Consider the following 8,829-nt stretch of genomic DNA (forward strand, 5'->3'; position numbering starts at 1 on the left):
ATTTAGGGTCAGGTCATAAACAGGGTATTGACAATCACAGATTTTTATCATAATTAGGGTAGGGGCTTTGGGAAGCTGGCCGCTCACTTCCACCCAATTTTTCTCGGAATACTTCCCCCCCCCCCCCCCCCACACCCCCCTCCTCCCTTAGGGGAGCACTAGGTTTGAATGCAGTCACAGATCCGGCTAGTGCCAGGGACATAGATCTTAACACGAGACTTAACTAAATTATTTTACAACTCTGGCTTTAAACCTAGCTACTGTACTACTTCCCTCCTCTTCCCTGCCTATCTGCCTATACATGTACATATACAGAAACTAATGTAACTACATGTTCAAGAAAAAGCAAAAATCTATCAGCAAGTTGTGAATAACAGATGAATGAGTTTTTTTTTACAGGAAAATACAAAAACAACTCTATGTACACATAGCTATCACCAACAAACAATATTTTGGTTGTTTTTAGTTAAGTTTCTGTCCAGCCCTTGCTGTCTTTATCTTCGGCTTGTCTTTTGTGTGCTGATATATAACACTGTAAGAGAAAGATGAAAGCGTCAGTTGAGAGCAGAATGGTAGCCTGTAAAGTGAGAAGTGGCCCACCACTTAGTCGGGCAGCTACATGTATATAATACAGAAAAGTCAAGAAATTAAATTTGTTGTCGTAATTGCACCTAAATGTAACATTTTGAGGGACAAGCTCAACCATTTTAAAAACATATCTGCACCAAAGAAGGCATACAATAAGGGGAGCGATGTTTAGAGGAAGAGAGCTTATCCAAGGGGGGGAGTATTTAAAAATCAAAACACTGTAGTGCAAGGGCGAATCCAGGATTTTTTACGGGGGGTGGAGGGTACTTTGGGATTGTAGACTTAATGCTGGGCATGCCCCAAAATATTTCAATTTGAGAACTAGAATCTAAAACTTTTTCACCACAATTACTAGCAATACCTCAAAGTAGAAATTACAATGAGATGAATGTCCAGTGAGTTTCCCTTCATTTCTGCTAATTTAATATTCCCATTTTTATTTCAACTTTTTGCCAGCACCCCCACCCCCTCTACCCTATATCCACCTCTGGTAGTGTGATTACATGAAATGGAATGTGATTATGACATTGGCATAAATACCAACTTGATCCCCATCTTACGGCTTGTTGTTGTTGTTTTTAACCAAATACATAAGCTTACAATTTTTATGACAATGGACAAAGTCATATTAAAAAGACTAACATTGTTAATACAGCTTACCATTGTTTCCTCTCAAGAAAGCATCTCCATATTTGTTTTTGAACTGAAGGAGAGAAAAGATGGGTATGTAAACACTGAATAATACAATGATAAAACGGAAGCCAAGGAAAAAAGAGTTCAGTTAAGATCAAAAGACTACAGGGTTCAAGATGTCAGTAATCAAGATGGAAAATTTAGTTAAGGTTACTTCAAACCTTAGCGGGTGTCCTCCAGAAAAAAATTCGTATGCGTGCTGTTTTCAGGGAAACCCCCAGAAACTATATACCAACAGAAAGGTTATAAACTGTAGAATTCGATAAAATTATGTTTTGTTTTGGATTTTGTTTTCTAAAGGCGGCAGAGGCCGTCAACTCCAAAATGACCGACTGACGTTCCAGCGAATTATTCGGGTATCAAATGCGATCGTTCATGCAAAATAACTGTGCATTGTTAATCACAAAGCCTCAAACTCCAAAAACGTGTCAGCATTTTCTTTTATTTCTATTGGTTATCTTTTTATAGATCTGTCAAGTTCGACTATTGAAAAATTCGCGTAACCTGTTGCATTAAAGGCCGTCACGAAGAAAGTATTTAAAATAAAGGAATTCGCCGACATGTTTTTGTTCCATATCTATCTGTGAATGTTCTGACCAAATTTCGTGGAAAACCTTCAAATCTGCATACCCTATTAATTCATTTAAAGAGAAGGGATTCTCTCGAAAAACGAGTGCGAGTTTTCGCCTTCTAAAGATTTATAAACATATCACACCTTCACAGAGGAATGTGTCAACTTGAAAAGCCGCGAGCCAATGAAATAACAGAACCCCTAGCGTTCACAGTATGAAAACTTGAGCTTTGCGGACTTTAATTTTCTTGACCAAAAAAAAATCGACCAATGTAGTCCCGCGAAGGTTTGAAGTAACCTTAATTCACTGTGCTAAAATGCTCATATTTAATAAATGCAAAAAAAAAAAAAAACACAGTAAGCAAGAAAATTTCATCACGCTTGGCTTCATTACAAAATGTAATTTGTGATAATCGGTTTGACATAAAATTAATATTATTATTGGCGGCACAAAACAGAGGACTGCAAGCCTCGTAACCTTGAGTACATGTATGTTCGGTTGTATTGTGAGGGCAAAACACGACAAGTGTACTCATGGTGATTGATTCATTGAAAGTATCACTGACAGTGATTTTTTTCAGAAATTCTCGTTGATGCATTGCTAATTATAATTAACAAATAAAGAAGCCTAAGCCATGTATTACACTGTGATAAAATACCATGGGCATTTGAGAACACGAAGGAAATGTAGAAAACATGAGCTACAAGTGAGTGTTTTCTACAAATAATTCTCAAGTGTTCTGAAATGCCCAGAGTGTTTTATCACAGTGTAATACATGGCTTAGGCTTCTTGATTTGCTTTATGATATAGAGGTCATGTGGCAAAAAACAATAAAACACGCTTTTTCTCCATCTTTGTTTAAATTATACTCTTGACTAATAAAACATGGGTTTTTGACCGATCAGAGTGCATGCAGGGTCCTACCTACATTTATTTATAAATTATGATAAAGAACTTTGCACTTTGAGTGTACAGTAACATACATTGTAGACTTTTCTGGAAACCTTGGACAGGTCTGTGAAACATTATGGGATAAGAATCTGGCCCAATCATTACCACTCTTTTTACATACATATGAAAACAAAAATATCTGTAACAAAACTGACGATAAATAGGCAAAAAAATAACAATTTTGGAAAAATACACAGGTCTAGCAAACTTTCAGAATCTTAAGGATTAATGGATAAAACTGAGGAAACAGAAATGTTTTATGTGCAAATGTGTAGTTGAATAAGTCAATTAAATATGCTTTCTCTGCTCTAGTGCACAATTATCTTCTAATTTTTGTGCTCTTGCTGCCTTTGACACTCAACTGAAGGAAATTTTTTCCAGTTTGTACTACATTCTTTAGGAAAATCTTGCTGAGATTCTGTATTAAAAATATTCAATACGACAAATGAAATGACCAAATTCTAGGTTTATCGTCTGTACATTCTTGTGTTTTGTAAATGACACTGAATAGCATTTTAATTTTTTCGAAAATGACATTGTTGTTGGTCTTGAATTTGTTGCTGACAAAACATCCTAGATCTACACTCACTCTTGCCTTGATGTGCCACCAAATTCTCAGAACTGGTGTGAGGTGCATAAATGGAGAAATATTGCTCTCAGTGGGAGGTGCCGTGGCCTCGTGGTTAGTGCACTCATCTCCGGATCAATCAGTCCGGGTTTGAGCCCTGGCCGGGGACATTGTGTTGTGTTCTTGGGCAAGACACTTTACTCTCACAGTGCCTCTCTCTGACCAGGTGTATAAATGGGTACCAACGAACTTAATGCTGGGGGTAACCCTGCGATGGACTAGCATCCCATCCAGGGGGGGATTGCACTACTCCTAGTCTCTTCATCCTACAGAAACCAGGATAAGCTTTAGCCTGATGGACCACTTGCTTCACATACAGACTTTTTTTAAAACAGGTTTATGAACCAGGTGTTGTCCAAAAATTACAAAAAAAAGTAAGGAAAAAATGATAATCTCCAAAACGGACCAAATTAGCTAGTTCAATAAAGTAACTTATTATTAATAATAAATGGCTATTTCTTAATCTGCCCATAAATTGGTAAATCCCTGCAATCCATTCTAGCTTAATGGAATACAAAAGGTAAGCATTTATTTATGTTTCTCATGTTACTCTTGTGACCATTTAACTGAAGTTGTTCTCCAAACACGAAGGTAAAAAGATTTCTATATAACAAGAAACTGTATTTTTGAACAATCAACTGAAAAAGTAATTTGGTAAAATCAGTGTTTGAGCAGTGACCAATTCTTAGCTGTCCATACTGCAAAATTTGGACCACTAAGGGAACTTTTTATCACAGTCAGTTCAGCAATGTAATAAATGACTGTATAACATGCTGTTTAAACCAATGAGAGTACTTGACATGTGTTATTTGCACTGCTATGGAATTAACAGATGAAAAAGGCATGGTCGTTATTTGTTTTGTTATAAAGCACAGAAGCAAGTAACAAAAGCACAAAAGAAGTGTAAGGTGAAACACGAACGAAAGACGAGTGTCATTTGTAATGATTCGCAGGCCACATGCTTTATACACAGGGAGTCCTGTTTGACCATATTACAGTTAAATTTACCATACAATTGTAGCACATATTGATTCCTTGTTGACTGAAATCAATGTACATGATCACACTGTATACAGGCAATCATGTTACAAGTCTGTTGAAATCCTATCCACAAGACAAAAGCTGCATACAGTAATGGCTATCACTCGTGGCGATTAACAGTACAGAAAGAGACAATGGATGAAACTGATTTCAGTCAAATTTTGGATAGCCCAACATTCACTAAAATTTAAATTAAAATGCCTCATTTCCAGCAAGTGTTGTGGAAATAATGTTATCTCCACAGTCTTAAAAACAAATTTACCAGAAAGCTTTTGATATCCGGTTTTCAGGCAACAAATTTTTAGTGTAGTTGTTGGCTTTATTCATACAAAGTGGGCCAGAGGATGCTGGTGGCAGAAATACATCATCAGTGGTAAGGTCATACTTTATACATAGGATTGGAAGTGATTTTTGTAAGTAATTTATGCAAAAATCATTCCTGAAAACACGCAATCATGTCTGTCTTTTGTGATAAAAGAGACTCTGCTCACAGAATGGACAACTGGACAGTCATGATTGGTTTATGTTCTTAGCAAGTGGTACAGATCACAGGACATGAGTATTCTACGGTCCACATCCAACAAGTCACATGATGGTCACTTTTATCCGAGCATGTCCCTTTTTTTACTCTCACCATTTCATGCCTCATATAGAAAGCTTCACTTACTGGAATCATTGCTCTTTGGGCGATGACCATTTTCAACAGACGAGTAACACAGTGTGCATGTATACAAATCAACAAATCGATCTGTGCTACAATTCTACGGTGAATAACTGGAAATATGGTCAAATAAGACTCCTCTCCTCCTTGTGATTTGTACGTGTATAGTACATACATGTACTCCAAAAAAGCATGCTGTTAAGCCTGTCAATCAGAGTGCTTGTTATATTTGCACTTTGTTTTAAACAAAATGATTCAGTAAAAGTCAACTAACCTGGCCATTGGCATATTCTTCTGTTTGTTCTAAAGCAATATTCATGTAACCATCTAGGCAGGCAAGAACTCCTGAGAAAGGAAGGTCAACAGTGAGGACTTCCAATTATGTACCAATCATTTGAACCCCCCTCCCTCCCCTCCCCCCCCCCCCCCACCTCCACCATTGGGGGATACCCAGGGCAAACTGGGGGTTTTCACCTTGTTTTCACTTGATTTAGGTTCCCTGGTAGTCAGGAAATGCACCTTTTTTCACCAGTTTGCTATACAATGCAGGGGCTGAGTGGGGGTTTGGTGGGGATTTCACTTGTGGTTCGCGACCTCTTAGAAGAGTGGGTTCAAGTATCATGTTTGCAGAAAACATGGAGGCTGGACAAATGATGACGACTGTCTGATTTTAATCGCTTCAATTATCATGCTTTTCGAAACCATTGAGAGGGTGGGGGAGTTCACTCTGAATTTTTTTCCTGCAAGACAGGGCTTTTCACTGCATTTCACTGACAGTAAAAGTGAATGCCTCAGGTATCCTCCAAAAAAAGCGGGTGGGGTGCGGGGGGCGGGGGGGGGGGGGTGGCGTCAAATGACTGGTGCATTTTTCAGTCTTCAAATATGATAAAGACTGGAAATTTCTGCATTACTTAACGCATACCTCACTTCTAAATTTGTAACCCGAAATGAATCAAATTATGCTCTGAGGGACTCGGTTAACAAACTTGCTCCCTTTCCAAGAACTAACTACAGGAAAATAGTTTTAGTTACAATGGCGCAACCCATTGGAACAGCTTACCGTGTAAACATCAAAGAGTTTGACTCATTAAATCAATTCTAAAAACGCTTTCTCTATTATCATTTTTAAACACGCGGCATTCATGGAAATCAGGTTTATGAGTACAATATTGTTGTAAGTTAACAGAATATTAGGATTAGAATTTTAGGTTTAGGATCTTAGACATTTTATGGGAATTTATTGTACCTGATGAATTTTTACCGTGTATAAATAATGATTAAAGATTAAAGATTATTTTCATATCAACAAAACTTAGAAAGATATTGCAGACAACTTAAGGGGAATGTTGCACGGCCTTTCTTTTTCAGACTTCTAACAACGCTTTCCTATTGTTTAAGCTTACGTTTGCAGCTGATAGCAAGTAGAATGCATGAACAGTCAAACGAAAACAGCAACTTATGAATGGATCAATTCTCAGCTGGTTTGCATGCACAGGCCAAAAAAAGCTGTTTACCTCAATAATCAACGCCGTTGTTAAGCTTCACCACCACAGGGCGGCCTATAATTTGCTTCAGAAAGTCACTTGCAGTTTGTTTTTGGCTCATCTTTGAGTTTGTTTCGGATGAACCAAGATTTCTTCAAGATGGCGTCTGCGAACTCGACCCAGTACTTTCGTCCGAGAATTACCAGAACATGTCAAGGACTTGCATATTGTAGGACGTAGGAACTTAGCGGACGTTGACATCGAAGTAAGCGATCGCGTAGAAATATAGTGGGAAACTAACCCTGAACTAAGAACTTAAGGGCAGATCTAAGGGGAGGGTGCAGGGGTGCGCACCCCCGCTCCTCTGAGATGACCTGCTGCTTTCTAATACAACTGGTATTCTGCCAAAAAAAAAAAATTACAATCTGTTTACTTGACCAGTCAGTTCCCCCATTCCTTAGTGGTGCAGCCCCTCCTAAGAAAAATCTAGGATCCGTCCCTGGAACTTTTTCATCATCATTGCGAACTTGGAAACATAAGTTGATGGTTTTAGTTCTAACATTTAGTTTGTTTACTGCAGTTTGTTTACTTACGCAGACGCAAAAATAGCTTGGGAAAAAAAAAACAACCTTCAAAAAGCATAAAAATTGCGAATGAAAAATGTGAACTTTGCACAAAAGAGAAAGATGTCTTGGCATTACAGGGTGTAAACTGTACGTGGAATGAATTTTCTGTGTCAAAATAAAATTCGTTTCCTAAGAAAAAAATAATGAAAAAGCTCCAGAATACTGTAAAGGTTCGTTTTCCAAGACGAGACCGGAAAATCTCCAGAACCAGTTATAACAGATGTTACTTGCGTGACAAAATATGGTGACATATAGCGTTGGGAAATTCCCCAGCGACACTTTCGAGGTTTCACTTTCCAAAGAGAATTTCGTCACAGTATGAAGTACAATTTTATTTGTTCGGTGAATATGCATCTTGAAAACAAGTTAAACTTTAATTCTATCGTGTAATATTTATTAAGTACCTTCACATTTAGATATCTGTAGTCTAAAGGTTTGTTTCCTTAGTCGAGGCTGGAAAACCGGCGAAGCAGTTGTGGCAGATGCTGTTTGCGTCCCTTGCCGAGTGTTTCGTGGATTCACTTTACAAAGTGAAATTCGCGATGGTGTAAAGTACAATTCCTTTTGTCTAGTATACTTATCTTGAAAGTTTAAAAACACATTGTCTGATATCTTTGTTATCCACAACAATAAGCAGGGGCACCCAACTACAGTCGTTTCGGTAAATTATCTGTTCGGAAGGCCTTTATTCCTCTCTGATTTTCTTAAGAGAATTGTCACCTCGAACTTTCGTGATATGAGATATTTAATGTCTGTTGTTTTCGGATTGTTAAAAATGTCGTTTTGGGTACCGAAAAAAGGTCAGCTATCATTTTCGGAAAGGCGATAAGACCTAAGGTTTTCGGAGAATGAACAAAAAAGCCCTAATAGATTCGAGAATACTCAAGTTCCCATAGAATAACCGAACAGATAATTTTTTTTTTAGCGCAACCTAAAATTAACCTACAGAGCTTTAAAAGTACTCCAGCTAGCCTAAAACAGCATTTAAAAGCGTTCGAGAGAAAACGGTCGTAGGGTGCCCCTGAATAAGGAAATTGGTTAAAATGTAATTGATCAAATTCTACCGAAACCTTTACAACTGTAAAGTACCGAAGCTTTAATGAAAACAACAAATACAACACTACATCGAGCACATGGCAAACCTAATCCAAGAGCGCCTAGATCTGACGTAACAGAACGTAAACGAGGCTACTGACGTACCCAGACTCTTATAAGGAGGGAGTAAAAAATACACCACAACAACTCTACACTGATGATGTAAAAAGAAGTTCATAGGTAAGAGGTCTGTCTTCATATGTTCCATATAACTTGTTTTGTTCATTGTTATAAGACTCATTGTGATAAGTCTCTTTTCAACACCGGTCTTGGCCTAAATGCAAGCGAGTTGCCTCCGAGAAATTAATATCTTAATTTGGTAAATTTTTAAAAGGGGTCTTGAAACACTAGGCAAAGCCAAGAAAACCTCTTAGACAACATTTAGACTTGCTCAAAGTCGGTCTTGGATGAAGATGAAGCATTATAACAAAGTTTTCACATGTTAGTCTGGTTAATTTTGAAAACACACAGGGTCACCCAGGAAAGAAAA

General features: G+C 37.8%; 1 pseudogene across 1 annotated transcript; it reads right to left on the reverse strand.

Moving 5' to 3' along the window:
• Positions 1-364: 364 nt before the first annotated feature.
• LOC149107604 (U6 snRNA-associated Sm-like protein LSm6) lies at positions 365-6,953 on the reverse strand (annotated as a pseudogene). Its single transcript, XR_016208945.1, has 4 exons — positions 6,649-6,953; positions 5,409-5,479; positions 1,249-1,291; positions 365-532 (listed from the first exon to the last, which is right to left on the reverse strand). The product of XR_016208945.1 is annotated as a U6 snRNA-associated Sm-like protein LSm6 (transcript).
• Positions 6,954-8,829: the final 1,876 nt, after the last annotated feature.

The sequence above is a fragment of the Orbicella faveolata genome, unplaced genomic scaffold (assembly GCF_042242905.1).
Source record: "Orbicella faveolata isolate gen_17 unplaced genomic scaffold, um_ofav_v1 contig_26, whole genome shotgun sequence".
Taxonomy (NCBI): Eukaryota; Metazoa; Cnidaria; class Anthozoa; order Scleractinia; family Merulinidae; genus Orbicella; species Orbicella faveolata.